Source organism: Nomascus leucogenys, chromosome 9 (assembly GCF_006542625.1).
Source record: "Nomascus leucogenys isolate Asia chromosome 9, Asia_NLE_v1, whole genome shotgun sequence".
Lineage (NCBI taxonomy): Eukaryota > Metazoa > Chordata > Mammalia > Primates > Hylobatidae > Nomascus > Nomascus leucogenys.
In genome coordinates this window covers 38,464,026-38,478,594 of record NC_044389.1, presented here as the reverse complement: position 1 = coordinate 38,478,594, position 14,569 = coordinate 38,464,026, and positions in this window count along the sequence as shown.

The window sequence follows — 14,569 nt, the reverse complement described above, 5'->3', positions numbered from 1 at the left end:
CTGTGTATTTGTATGCTGATGAGAATGACCTAATAGAGAGGATAGCATTGATGATATTGTGGAGACAAGAGTTTATTTCTTGGAGGAAAAAAAGATCCTTAAATAGATGTGGGGAATGATAGGGTGGCTGGACTAGATAAATGCAATGATTGCTAGGCAATGCTACGAGCTCACTTTAAATTTGTGAGACTGAATATGAAGTGATTCAATTTGGGCTGACTTTAATTACATTTTGGAGGTTATTCAGTTACTTATGGTAGGAGTTATAGTATAAGCCTGGGTGTTAGTGGCAGAGACAGAGTAGAAGTAAAGTCGTTGACAATGATGAAAAAGATAATAATAATTTAAAAGAAAAAGGAACTGGAGGAATCATTTGCTTGGGCCATTCCAGAAACCAACCGATTCATTGGCTAAACTCTACACAGGTTCTACTTCCAGTCGCTGGCCCGGGAAACAGGCTAATCTCAGTACAGAGGAAGGGACCCCTTTTGAATTGATCTGGCCATGGGAAATGCCTTTATTTAAGTTCACACACACAGAGGGACATTTTGAAATAATTTGAAAAAATATACTCTGTGCTAGTGGGCCCTGGTTTGAAATTACAAAACCTGTAGGTTAGGGTGTTAAAGTTCCAATGAATGATGACTGCCAGGAAGGTAGGTACATGACCACAACACAAAAGAGTGCCGTAGTCCTCCTCTGTTCATGGTTTTACTTTCCATGGTTTTAGTTACCCACAGTCAACTGAGGTCTGAAAATATTAAGTGGAAAATTCTAGAAATAATTAATGTTTTAAATTTCATGCTGTTCTAAGTATCCTAAGTGATAAAATGTGCCATACCACTTCTTCCTAGCATGTCAGTCATCTCTAAGTCAAGTGTATCCACGCTGTCTACGCTACCCGTTCCTGAGTCACTTAGTAGCTGTCTCGGTTATCAGATGAACCGTCATGGTATCTCATCAAGTGGACATTTTATCATCTCACATCATCACAAGAAGGAAAGGTGAGTACAGTACAATACAGTATTTTGAGGGAGAGAGAGATTGTTACACGTAGTTAGACAGGCATGAGAGGGGCAGAAGGGGGGCTCTCCTCTGACCACTGAAAATGCCAGATGATGGTTTGACAATTCTCACATTGCCTCTCCAAAAGTGATAAATTGACAGCACATGCCAGGGAGAAGCCATTTTCTGATGCTCCGCACCTGTTGCACTAAAGTGCTCATTGAATGCAGATTCCAGGGAGAAGCAGCTTCCCAGGCAAGTGAATTAAGAGATAAAATGGCGGATTATGACCTTCTGGGGACAATCCACCAGAAATAGGAAGAAAGCCTCAGATGAGCATGTGTACCACTTCCTAAACACACTTTGCGTGCTCACCTCCCAAGGGTAAGGAGGGCACTGAGCATTCAGGCAGCCCACCCTAAGAAAAGAATCCTGGGAAAGAGGAGAGCCTATAAAGTCCCAGGATCATGGTTAAACACCACATTTAACCTTCATATGCCTGCTCGAGTCTCCTCCAAGCATACTTTCCTTTCCTTTCTTTCCTATTATAAAGTCTTTTTTTTTTTTTTTTGAGACAGAGTCTCACTCTGTCGCCTGGGCTGGAGTACAGTGGCACAATCTCAGCTCACCGCAACCTCTGCCACCTGGGATCAGGCGATTCAACTGCCTCAGCCTCCCAAGTAGCTGGGATTACAGGCGCCCACCACTACGCCTAGCTAATTTTTTGTATTTTTAGTAGAGACAGGGTTTCACCATGTTGGCCAGGCTGGTCTCAAACTCCTGACCTCATGATTCACCCGCCTCTGCCTCCCAAAGTGCTGGGATTACAGGCATGAGCCACCGCGCCCTGCCCCTTTTTAAGTAAACTTCCACTCCTGCTCTAAAACTTGCTTCCATCTCTTTTTCTGCTTTATGCCCCTCAGTCAATTTCTTTCTTCTAGGAAAGGAAGAGTTGAGGTTGCTACAGATCCATACAGATTTGCTGCCAGTAGCTCAGTTACCTTCCACTGGTAGGAAGATCACAATTACACAACTTTTATTATAGTATATTGTTACAATTCTTCAATTTTATTATTAGTTATTATTGTTAATATCCATTAACACATGTTCCTTAGTAATATATTCCTTAGTAATATACCTTCCTGTGCATAGTTTATAAATTAAACTTTTTTTTTTTTTTTTTTTTTGAGACAGAGTCTTGCTCTGTCACCCAGGCTGGAGTGCAGTGGCGCGATCTCGGCTCACTGCAACCTCCACCTCCTCTGTTCAAGTGATTCTTCTGCCTCAGGCTCCGGAGTAGCTGGGATTACAAGTGCCCGCCACCACACCCAGCTAATTTTTGTATTTTTAGTAGAGACAGGGTTTCACCATACTGGCCAGGCTGGTCTCAAACTCCTGATCTTGTGACCTGCCCACCTTGGCCTCCCAAAGTGCTGGGATTACAGGCATAAGCCACTGTGCCCAGTTTATAAACTAAACTTTATCAGAGGTAAGCATGTTCAAAAAGAAAAAAAAAAAAACTATTGCATTTAGGGTTTAGTACTTTATGAAGCTTCAGGCATCCACTGTCTCCTGGGGATCTTGGAATTTGTCCTCTGCAGATAAGGGGAAACTATTAGGCCGTACATTCTACTGGCATATGTTGCAAAAGGATTGAGATTTTAGAAAGAGAAAGAAATAACTATGGCCTGAAAGCAGTTACAGGAAGGATGGAAGACTCCTCTCTGTAAGCAGGAAGTGTAAACTCATCCACCCTTTGAAGCAATATCTTGAGGTAATAGAAGATTATAATTAGATTATGAAGATGAAGATTTCTTTTCAGAGCAGAGTTTGTATCTTGGCTTTACCACTAAATGTATGTCGTCTCCTAGTTACTCAAGTTCTTTGTGCCTTGTTTCTTCATCTCTAATGTGGGAATAATATTATATAAATTGTCAGATTCCAGTGAAGATTTAAATACATAATATACACAAAGGACATAAAACATTTTCTAACACATAATGTTAGTGGTGGCAAATATCTGAGTTTCACGGCACCAAATATGCTACTGCATATCCGAGTTACCCGTGGTGAATCTGCACAGGTGGGCAGCAACTTCAACTGTTGACTCCTCGGAAGAAACAATTTGACTGAGGGGCATAAGGCAGAAAAGGAGAGACCGAGGCAAGTTTCAGAGCAGGAGTGAAAGTTTATTAAGAAAGGCTTTAGAACAGGAAAGAAAGGAAAGTTCAGTTGGAAGAGACCCAAGCAAGCACCTGAAGGTCAAGTGCAACATTTAGCCATGATCTTAGGACTATATTGGCTCACCTCTTCCCCGTGATTCTTCCCTTAGGGTAGACTGCCCGCATGCACAGTCCCCTCCTTACCTTTGGGAGGTGAGTATGTGCAGCATGTTTAGGAAGTTGTACACATGACCGTCTGAGGCTTTCTTTCTTTTTCTGGTGGAGTGCCCCCAGAAAGTCATACTTCGCCATTTTGTCTCTTAATGCGCATCCCAGAAAGTTGCTTCTCCCTGGCACCTGCATTTAATTAGCACTTTAGTGAAACAGGTGTGGACCATGAGGAAATGGCCCCTCCCTGGCACCGGCTCCCAATTTATCACTTTTAGAGATGCAGTGTGATCATTGTCGAACCCTGATCCAACATTCTTAGTGGATCGGGGAGAACCCTCTCCTGCCCCACTCATGACTGTCTAACTACCTATAACAATAGTAGACCCTAAAATATGAGTCATTATTATTTATTGCATAGTCCTGAGTGTGTTGTTGTTGTTGTTGGTGGTGATATGGGTATATAAGAGAGAGATGATGAGGGTGGGTACTGTGCACAGGAGGGGGTAGGTAGTGCCAGTCTTACCATGACAACTTCTAGCTGGGACGATTCTGTTCATAGGTAGATTTCCCATCATTATTCCACCTCTCCTGTGTAAAATACCTGCACTTTTATGAGCATAGCATTTAAATAGAATGTTTACTACCTGCCCAGTTTTCCAGCCTTTTTTAAAGTCCTTTAATATTTGGAGATTTTTACTCTCATCTCATTTTCTTCATACCTGAGTGCATTTATAATTCAAACTTTCATGGTATAGAATAATAGCCCAGGCGATACCTGGTCTCTGAATTACTTGGCCTTTTATTTTTTTTCCGCTTCAAAATTTTCCCCTTTGAATTAACTAAGTCAAACACTATGCTCACTTATAAAGTTTCTGTACGGTGGCTTGAGGAACAGATGGAGACTAAAAGGGAATCTATTCTCTCTACCCTGCTACCACTTTGGAATAGAGTCTGGACGACTAGGGTGTAAAGAAGATTATTTTAATTACCAGCGTCGCCTCTTTCCTTGGTTGATCTCTGGTCTCAATCACGTGGGCTGGCGATTCCAAATTACTCTGGCAGTACACATATCAATGATCTAGCATGTTTCTCTTTATTTTTTTAATAAAGTATTAATTATTATTTAAGAAATAACTGGAGGTAGAATTCTGGGCAGGAATCAAGCCCTGATTTATACTTTTTGTGGATTTCCATAGTGCAAATATTTTACCACAGCCAATGTCAAGCTACAGCGTGGTGTATTAAATGCATTTCTGGGGAAAGACAAGCAACAGCACTCCATTATGTTAGTATTTCGTCATAGATTAAATAGATCTACGTAACATCAAGAGGGTAGATAATAGAAAATAATTTGAACATGATAGATTTTGAGTATTACTTTTGTTTTGCATAAAATGTATTCAATTATATAATAAATACTTTTGCATAAAATGTATTTATATAATAAATACTTTTGTTTTGCATAAAATGTATTTAATTATAAATTTAAGACATTTCATTTTTAAAGATGGCCATGTTTTATGACAGGCTATCAAAATACCTTAAGAGATTCCGGCCACCAGATCATCTCTAGAGCCATGGCCTTCTTGGAAGTCACAACAAACTGCTGTATTTGCATATTAGCCTGAAAGAATGGGGAACTTAAGACCTCAAAAGGCAATCCTCAGCCATATGGATGAGAATTACCAAATTAGTGTCCTGGTATTTCATCCCAAGATGGACATTTATGGCAGGCAATTTTTTATACTTCTCAGTGATTCCAGCTAAAACCTCAATAGTGGACTCTGATGCTTTTTTCTTATTTCCTGTCTCACTTTCTCTGCTCCCAAATCCTGCTTTATAAAAACACTTGAGATAAATAACTTGCAGCTATTTCCTTGACTCAAATTTTGCTTTGGGGAACACCCAGAAAAACTAATAAATTGAAACCAGAAGTGGATCTAGTAAGCAATGATTCAGAATGAGATGTGAAACTAAGATAAAGTTATCTTAAAGCAGAACTGCTTATCAATGTCATCTATGGTGATTTGTGGAAGTCTGATACTGACTCAGGCCAAGATAAGTATGAGATAGACCAGCTAGCAATTTATATTTTGCTATTAAATGTTTGAAACTCCCTTAGCAGGACCGAGAGCCACCTTCTTTGTGTTACTTAAGGATGTCTAGATTGATGACTTACACGTGGTGAAATGCATTAGCATCTGGCTTGGATACCTGTCCAATGAAGCATAAAAGATTCTCCAAGAAACTTTTGTCCTAGCTCATCTAAAACTAAGATTCCTCCCATATGTCTTGATAGTTCACAATCTAGAGTCAAAGAACATCCTATGTGACTACAAAAAATCTCTGGAGAGCTATGCCTAGACATTTCTGCACATGCTTGGTCCCCCTGTGCTTACCTACATTTTATTTCTAATGCTCTCTATAAGATCATTTAATTTCACTAAACCTAAACCTTGCATGAGTATCTTCTGTGAGGTTTAGTGAGTCCTTTCAATTATCTGACCTGTTTAATCCTATTTCATTTATACCATTCCATTTCATTCATTGTAGTCTCTCATCATCAGAAAATAACAAAGATAAAATTCTTAATGGTAAGTGGTATGTTCTGATATCACTACTAATAAGACTCATATGAACTGGTTTCCTATAAGGTGCATGTAATGTGGAAGCACTGTTATTCAGGAGTTGTAGCATTCTATCGGTGATTGACCTGATGTATTTCTGCACAATAGTAAAAACTGATGATAGTAAGTTTATGACAGAGCTTCTGAATGTTTTCAGTTCCACTAATTCATAAGGTCTAGTGGGTACAGCAGCAATTTACCGTACAATAGAAAAGGTCCATTTTGGATCAAGTCCTAGCATAGCCAGTGGATCTAAGTTTGACAAAGTGGTGACCCAGTCTCTTATGTTACCTACTTCTGTTATTCTGACACCTCTCTTTCAGCTTACAACTAAATGATTCAAGATTTTAATGGATTATAATTGGAAACAGCCTGGGTGAGATTTGTGTATTGATTTGACGTTTAAGCATATGATTAAATAAAAACTGACTGAGGTTATCACTAGAAAAAAAAATGTTGGCTGATGACCAAATAAAATTGGGGGCCTGTTTCACAAATTGTTTAGCTTGTTGGGCTGATGTTAACTAAAGATGGATTGTTACTTCATTGAGCAGATCTGTAAGAAGTAAGTATACTTGGACATACACTTTGAAGGAGAGATAAGTGGCCTGAAGTAATGATAGACTGTCGGTAGTGGTGAATTGATACATGGCTCAGGGCCCTGGAAACCAACACTGGAAGATTAGAGGTAAGATATCTGGAGAAGTGGCATGCTGGTGGAATCTATGTGAATGGTTATACAGTGAAATAATTTTTGTTTTACATTGACACACAGTGCAGAGAAGACACTTGAAAACTAGGTGCACACGATGACTCACCTTGTACCTGTCAGTGAGTCTGTCCTTGGCTTCTCCAGTGCTTGTGCAGTGAGTTCATGGGTACAATAGTCATGATGGCAGAGATGAAAATTACGCAGGATCACAGCAACATTTTCTTCCTTACAAGGCCGGTGGTGCTACTACATTACTGGCAGTGAGAACTTGTTATCAGATAAATCACTTGGGTAAAAAATTAATTGTATCAGATTACCGTCTACCCTTCTATGCCTGTGATATGCATGGGTTTGCCTTCCCTGATTACAGTGTCTCTGCCAGCACCATTCTGAGAGAGCTTATAGTATGCCTGATTTACTGACTTGTGTTGGCACATAACAGAATCTCAGACCAAGGATCCAATTTACAATGAAGAATTTGTGACTGTGGGAGTACGACTGCAGAATCCACTGATTATATACCATATACGCATCACTGTAATGTAGCCAAACAATCGAAACCCTGGAATTGGTCCATTAAAGACGCATCTAAAGCATCAGATGGGAAGCAACACACAGCAAAGTTACGGTGCTGTCCTTTAGGAGGCATTATTTATGATAATGCAAGAAATAATTTATGCATTTCCACCATTCATAGCTAGAGTACCTGGGTCTGGAGAACAAAACATGAAAAAATATTTGTTATCAGACCCAGTGCCTATTTTGGATTGAATTGTTTCTTCCCACTTAAAATTCATATGCTGAAACCCCAAATCCCAATCCTTCAGAAACTAACTATATTTGGAGATATGGTCTCTAAAGAGGTAAAATTAAAATGAGGTCATTATGGTGGGCCGTAATCCCATAGGAACTGGTGTCCTTATGAAAAGATTAGGATGCAGAGCATGTACAGAGGGAAGACCATGTGAAGACACAGAGGGGACAAAACAGCCATCTGCATGCCAGGGAGAGAGGCCCCAGAATAAACCAAACCTGGGATCCCTTGATCTCAAACATCTGATCTTCAAACTCATAAGAAAATAAATGTCTACTGTTTAAGCCATGTGGTCTGTGGCACATTGTTATGACAGCCCTAGCAAACTAATACGGTGACCCGCTTGCAAAATTTGTATTTCTGTTTCTGCATTTTGGGCTCGGCTGTACTGAATATGCTGATTTAGGACTGAAAGAAAATGTTTTCTCTACTGAACCTGAGTCCTGATTATGAACCAACAGACAAATGAATTACTACATTGACAGGAGTAATTGCTCCTGATTATTATGAGGGGCCAGGATTGCTTTTATGTAATGTGGGCAAAGAGAAGTACATCTGAGACTTGGGGAAGTCACTGGGGCATTTCTCCAGGCTTCCACGCTTATTGAATAGGCAATTGCAGCAACCAGAGTGTGAGAAAGCCAAGGCAATCAAGAGCACATGCCACTCAGGTTTGAAGGTGTGTTCCCCAATCAGGCAAGCAAACTAGACTGGCTGCAACTTTGCCTGAGAGCAAGGGGAATCTAGAATGGAAATGATCAGGGGTGAAAATTAGTATCATTTATAGCCTTGGGGGTGGTTGCAGCAGCCTGTTTCTTCTGTATTTATTCCTTTTTAGAAATTATAGAGAAGCACTTTCTTGTAACAGAGTTGGCTACGTGATTTATGGGGCCCTGCATTCAAAAAGCAGAAAGAAAATTACAAATACCAAAATATTGTATAAACTCTTCCCACTCTTTCTTCTTGTCTCTCTCTCGACTGCTCAGGGTGTTTTAAAATCCCTACTTGAAGTTGTACTCCTCCTGGTAAGAGGGAATCCCAGGGCAAGTACAGACATTCGCAGGTGTCAGGGATTTCCCTGTAACACAGCATGTTTGTGAGAGACCTACAGGTTGTCAGGTTTGCCCTCCTGCCAGCTGCAGGACCAATACACCCTGAAGGGCAGGAGGAGATTGGAAAGTAGTAAGTTTCTCTTTTTCAAAGGCTCTTAGCTCCAGCCACAGCGGATGGGTGATGCCCAGGGGATTGCAACCTCCGCAATGGGAAGTACTTGGTATCTGGGTTGGGAGTAAGCAAAAGACTCATCCCTGACTAGGTGCCTGCCATGATGCTGCCAGCCAGGACCAGGATTGCCACTGTTATGCCCTACTCTGAGACACTGTGGGGCATATGACCCAACAACTCTCCCTGCACCTGTGCCCATGCTGCTGCTGGGGGCAAGAGTGGATGATAGTACACAGACCTCCCTCCATTAACGTGATGTAATCCCTACAGGAGAAGGGCAGGTTGGCAGCAGTGGTCTAAGGGCCAGGGCAGGTAGCAAGGTACTAGTAGTGCTAGTGCATGGGGAGCAAGCAGCCCAGACCTCTCCGAAAGAAGGTGGTGGGAGGTGGAATAGTGCAAGGAAAGCCAGCGTTCCAAGTTCCCTTCTCCCCTCCCCCGCAACTCCCATATGCTTCATTAATCTATTAGGTTTTATTTACAAAATGCAAATACGAAAATAAATTTTTAAAGCAGCAACGGCAGAGCATTGAACCTTACAGGTCAAGCCCTACTGAGCATGGACTCTGTAAAACTGCACAGGCCACAGGTCAATGAGGCTACCTCTGCCTTTAAGACTGGACTGAATATAAGGCCTGATTGGATCTGAATGGTTCAAGAGTTGAACTGCAGAAAACACTTGTGTCTTGAATTACACTATTTTGACCTGTCTCTGATTTTATCTGCAGTTATGGTTGATAGTTCTGACTGGTGGTACAACACATAACTTGATTGTCTATTGCATATCTCCACTTTTCTATTTCGGGACCACTTCCACTTCAGGATCATTCCTGAAGACAAAGGAATATGTAGAGCCCATGAACAGTGTGGCATGAAAGTTTGCAGGTGGTAAAGCCCCTGAAGTCGTGTGGGATGGGAGCTGGTGGACAAATGCCCAGCCTATCAAACTCTGGAGGCTCATTTCTGAGAGGCATTCTCCATGTTTTCCAGAGATCTTCGTGACCATGGAATCCTTGGTTCTACACCATTGTTATATTGACTTTTCCTCCTTTCCCTTTCTTTATTCTTGCTTTCTGGGGTCACCTCCCAAATGAATCTCCTGCACCCAAGTCTTTGCCTCAGGCACTAATTTCATGGAATGCAAATTAAGATGTGGGTGAGGGAGAATGAGTAGCTAGTGTCATCACTTCTTTATTTTCCAACTATATCCTTCAGTCATTCCCCAGTACCTTCACAACAATTCCTAGCAATTTGATTATGTGAACTGTAGAGTGCTGAATGAAATTCCCAAGATATTTATGAGACTTCTGGAAACAGGGGAAATAAAACCATCATTTCAAAGCTGTAAACAATGTCCTTTCTTCCAAAAAAATGCGGAGATCTTTTTTTTTTTTTTTTTGAGATGGAGTCTGGGTCTGTCCCCCAGGCTGCAGTGCAGTGGCGTAATCTTGGCTCACTGCAAGCTCCGCCTCCTGGATTTACGCCATTCTCCTGCCTCAGCCTCCTGAGAAGCTGGGACTACAGGTGCCCGCCACTATGCCCAGCAAATTTTTTTGTATTTTTAGTAGAGACAGGGTTCCACCATGTTAGCCAAGATGGTCTCGATCTCCTGACCCAAAAAATGTGGAGATCTTAAGATACCCCTCCATTACACTTTTTGAATGTTTTTTTTTTTTTCTGTTTCATTCTGGTATTCTGAGAGAGACTCCAGAATTATTCCTTTAATCTCATATGTATAGGTCAAATAAACAAACCATTATTTAGGACGAAAACTTTGAGGTAGTAATGGAGATTTAAACTTCTAAGCTCAGTGTTCTTTCAATAATATAGATTGATATTCATGACTTTTTGAGTCACAGCTTTGTCAATAAAAATTGTGTTGCTCTCTTTGGGAGAAATGTTTCTTTTCCAGTTATAGATTGTAACGGCACTGTGCTGCATGCTGATGTTTATTTCTGTGCACATGAATGTTTTCATATCTGAACAGTCACTGGGGCCAGAACTGAGATCCAGGGGACTGCAGACAAGATGTGTAGCTTGTTCTTTGTCATTGGCCAGAAAAATTACCATTAAAAAACAAAGCTAGGTTTGTTGAAGCTCACAGTGGTTCAAAGATTAATCTCCTTTATATTTTAATCACTTTAATTGATGTCTCAGCCACCTGAGACAGAAACTTTGCACTCAATCCTTCTCTTATCCTAATCAAATGCCATCAACCCATCTATGTGTCCTTTGACGCTGCCTCTAATTTTTAAAAAACAGTTCCCTTCTATTTCCTCTCACTCCACCACTATTTCTTTAGTTTAAGCATTTCCCATCTACATTACTCATTATACTTCTATTCTAATTGGTCTTCATAACTCTATTCTTGCTCTTTCTGACATCCCCACACAGATTAAAATGCCAGGCTGTCAGTTGCCTGGATCAGTGTTGTCTAGTGGAACTCGCTGCTGTGATGGATAGATTCTCTATCTGTGATGTTCAATAGAATAGCTACTAGTCACCTGTGACTATTGAGTACTTGAAATGTGGCCAGTGAGATTAAATAATCGAATTTTAGTTTATTTAATTTCAATTAATTTAAATTTCAAGTTAAGGAGAAACATGTGACTGGGGCTACCATATTGAACAGTACAACCGTGGAATGTAAACTCCATGAAGAGATTCTTTTTTAGCCATTGGAGATTGACTATTCTGAATTGCTCCTAAAATCGCATGACCACATTGCTTTACTGTACTTAATTGCTTTACTGATATAACTCACTCTGCTAGGTCGTAGCTTCTTGAGGGCAAGGTCATATCCTGAGTACAGCAATAACAATAATCTCAACAAATATAAGTGGCTAGAAAGACTATTCATCTGCTCTATGTTCCTGCTTTAGTTGCAGAAAACTTTCCACCAGTAACTCTGCCATCTGGGAAAAATCATTGGAAGAACATCCTTTTCCCTTACTCCATCATTTACTTGCTATTCTTTATTGGGCGAAGATTATGGACTCTGATTGTAAAAATTCGAACATTCATTGGGCCCACATCATATGTACTATTAATAGTACGTGAAGGCTGGGCGTGGTGGCTCACACCTGTAATCCCAACACTTTGGGAGGCCAAAGCAGGCAGATCACTCGAGGTCAAGAGTTCAAGACCAGCCTTACCAACATGGAGAAACCCCATCTCTACTAAAAATACAAAATTAGCCAGGCGTGGTGGTGCATGCTTGTAACCCCAGCTACTCCAGAGGCTGAGGCAGGAGAATCTCTTGAATCCAGGAGGCAGTTGTTGCGGTGAGCTGAGATCATGCCATTGCACTCCAGCTTGGGCCACAAGAGTGAAACTCTGTTTCAAAAAAAAAAAAATAGTATATGGTATTACTTTGCCTCAAAGATTGATAACCAAGAAATAGAAGCAGTCTTTTAGAAAAATCCTTGGGGACTAGAGACTGACTCTTCTACTTTCTATCATGACAGAAACTATGTGAGGTAAGCCATAATCTTCCATATGAACAGTAAATGTATTTGAAGTCACCTTTGAATACCTAACTTTAGGTGGCTTCCAAAGTCTTGACTGAGTGGGAATGGAGGTAGTAGAAAAGATAAGGCTCCAATTTGCTCCCAAATTCAAGCTGCTTCTTCAATTCAGTAACCAAGTGAGCTCTATACTTTAGGGGTCATAAGTGCTTTATTTAATTATGATTTGACTCTCATTGGTTTCTTGCATCTTGTCTCAATTGGTTAAACCTAGAAGGAAAATTTATTTATTTTTTGGTTCTTTATATTCTCCAAGATTAGTAATTGCTAACATTTAATTTCAGACTTACTCCGTGTCATAAAACGCTGGATACTTTATCCCTTCTTTCATTCAAATGATGTATATTGATGCCTATGCTGCTCTAGGAACGATGCTAGGTAATAGAGACACGGCAGTCTGCAAAAACAAACCTGTTTTCTGCTTTTGTGGAGCTTAATACTACAGAGGTAAAGACAGGTAACAAACTTACCATAAGACAGGCAAACAAAATAAATACATATTTGTAAGGTGTTTTCAAGAAAATAAAGTGCTATGATGAGAAAAGTAGGGTGTGGTGGGATACTTTTAGACAAGCTTAGTGGGTAACCCCAGAAGACCTTTAATCGGAGACCTTAAGAATAACAAGCTATAGAAAGTCCTGGGAGAGGAGTGTTCCCCACTAAATAAAACAGCAGATCCAATGACCTCAGGTTAGACAGTAGCATGAAAATCCATTCTAAGTGACAGTCTGGAGTAAACTTATTATTGCCCATACTGCAGATGAGGAGGCTGAGCATAGAGGTGTAAAGTGACTTGCCAAAGTCACACAGCTAGGAAGTGGCAAAGCCAGAATTTGAACCACATCGATTGGACTCACAGCCCATGATCTAGATAGTGTGCATCTAACATAAAAGGTTCTTACCTGAATGAAAAATAAGTAAATAAGTGTTTGAAAAGAAATCTATATAGACTATTAAAACTGATCTGGTCAGAGAAAATATCACTACTATTCTTACAACAGGGATTTTAATTAAGGCAAAAGGTCTTGTTAATTATAACCATTGAAGTAATACAGGGTTATAATTCTGCCTGAGGATAAGCTTTGGGGACGTATAGATTTGACACCCTTCGATTTTGACAGCCACTTAATATAGTAGTTAAGTGACTTCTTACTATTTTAAAAATTGTTTTCTAAGATAATGTCATTGCTTTAGCTATATAGTAGTATTTGTTTAGTGTTTAATATAGTTTTCCACTTAGTTCATGAAAAAATACATATCAGATTATGCTATCTCTAGGTCCCACCATATTATTATTGTCAATATCTTTTACTATCTATAACTATTATGATCAAAATCTTCGATCTACTGGAAAGAGCTACAATGAAGTTAATCTCTCAGGAGTAAAATCTCAGAAAGATTCTCCAGGACTTACATTAAACCTTGAAAAAATAAGTCAAAATAGTAGGAAGATCTTATTACAAGTTGTTTACTTACAGGTATAAGATGTCACTGGCTAGAGGACATCCAAAGATTACTTTAAGCCAATGATTTGTAACATTTTATTGACAAGTAGCCCTTTGTGAATTTAATGAAGGCTGTGAGTCATCTCCTTCCAAAATATACATAGACAAATTTTAAAGATTTACAGGGATCTTCAGTTCCCTAAGGCTAACTAAATTCAAGAATGCTAGCTTGAATGCCTTAGGTTCTAGGTCATTTCTCTAGAAATAGCCCTGTAAAATTGACATATATATTTTAATTATTTCATTCATTCTCTTTTTTTTGAGTTTCATTTATTTTTTGAGTTTCATATACTTCCTTTTATACATCTTTCTCTTTTTTCACATTATACATAGTCTTATGTTAAGGTCTAAAAACATGTTTATGTATGTGTACACATGTACGTGTTTATATGTTTACATACACATCCAGTATATACACATATCTAAAATGCTTTATTGATTTTCAGTCTTATATCTAGGTCCCAGGCTTTTTCCTTAGTTCCTCAGAAAGGATGAAGTGTTGTGATGCCCTCATTTCCTCTGAGATACTTACTCTATCAATAGTTCCTTGTTACATGTTTCTGTTCTTTCACACAAGTTTCATTGTTCTTTTCCTCCTTCCCCCAAGTCTGCTGGCTCAAAATATTTGCATTTTATATAACTGTCATATCAAGTGACACATTCACCAAAATAACAAGGATAATAAATTCAACATCATGGTTCAATAATATTTTATTTTTAATTTAAAGTTTTTTTTCTTTTAAGGCCAAATTTCTTAATATCAGAAATTAACGAAACACAATTCATGTTCCAAAGTGGGTACATTTAATTAACTAGTTTTTTATT